The sequence below is a fragment of the Nelusetta ayraudi genome, unplaced genomic scaffold (assembly GCF_046127955.1).
Source record: "Nelusetta ayraudi isolate G7.1 ecotype Tasmania unplaced genomic scaffold, CSIRO-AGI_Nayr_v1 ptg000033l, whole genome shotgun sequence".
NCBI classification, from domain to species: domain Eukaryota; kingdom Metazoa; phylum Chordata; class Actinopteri; order Tetraodontiformes; family Monacanthidae; genus Nelusetta; species Nelusetta ayraudi.
Window position 1 is genome coordinate 1,278,511 of NW_027466083.1, and position 1,490 is coordinate 1,280,000.

Genomic DNA, 1,490 nt, shown 5'->3' on the forward strand with positions numbered 1-1,490 from the left:
GCTAACAACAGACGAGCCAGCAGGTGACAGTATTCCTCACGTAGGCACAGGCGGTAGACAGACAGACAGCGGCATCTGACCCGAGTCAAGCGCTGTAACCTGACAACACGCCTGCATGCACCGCCTGCACTGAGCGCCATGCAAACGGAGCGATTAGCATTCCGCTGAGCCACCCCGCAGAAGTGTTCCGCGTGTGCGCAATTAAACGCGTCGCCTTCACGGCATCAGATATGAAATAGTTTATTTTTACGCACACAAAATGAACAATGGCGCTTGGCCCGTCAGTCGTTATCAGGGATCTATGCAGCTGATGGCGAAGTGCTATTTAATGGGGTGTGGAAAATTGAGTTGAGCTAGTCCAGATTTTACAGCTTAGATAGACTCAAATATTTTGTAAACCAAATCATTTAGCTCATCTGGTGCTTTATAAGGAGGGCGAATGCTCATAACAATAGGTTGTAATGGGCGTAACCCCATAAAAGGGACACACGTCATTGAGATTGGGCCTTTAATGTGTCAGTGAGGAAAACAAGGAATCAGTTGAACACGAGATTGATGTGCAACTACAATGTATACTTAATGAGCGATAAAAGAATGAAGACGATAAGGCAACGCTGTCAGAGAAAAGAACTTTTTACTTGCAGATGGGCTGGAAATGGTTTTGCTCTGCGTCGCTGTCGCCGTCCAAGTTTGATGCCTGTTTCTCAAATAATTGTTGAATCCCCCCCCCCCCCCCAAAAAAAAAAGGGTCTGAAGTCTTTTAACAGCACTAACATTGAAATAAAATAAAATCACACCACTGCTGTTCCCAGATACGACAAAAAGAAACAAAACAAAAAAGGCGTCGCAACACTGAATCACCTACAAAGAGTGGAAGGCAGAACAAAAGAAAGAAGGCATCAAATTAGAGGAGGAGACGGATGAAAGCCAGAAAAACAATTAGGAGAAAATAAATTCTTGCTCACATTATGCTTGAAGACAGAGGGGTTGTGGACATATCACATCTCTATAATTATAAGCTAATCATTATTCGGCTTCGCAGCTTTCAGACACTTCAATGGCTGTTTGAAGGGGAGGTGCAATGTTGCTGTTACGTCGACTTAATGGCTTGACAGAAGGAAGCGACTAACAATGAAAAATTGACCAAGCTTTTTGTTGTCTCTAATTCCTTCCAAGCGCGTGTGATGATGTTCAGTGGGATGTTGAGCCATCTTTCCCCACAATAAACACTTTGAGGTTGCGTCATTCTCGCTGAACTCGTTTTTGCCGGTCAGAGAGTCACATTAACGCTCTCCCAAAACAAAACAAAATTATGATTAGAAAATGGCTTTAAATTCCACCCACATATTTTCAACGTCACCATGAAGCTATTCAGAGAAAAGTCTCCCCCCCCCCCCCAATTTTTCTTACTGTAGAGTCCTGGCGGTCAGTCATGTTAGACGCCTAATTTTTATCCTGCTGCTTTTTTATTTTTATTAAATATTACATTT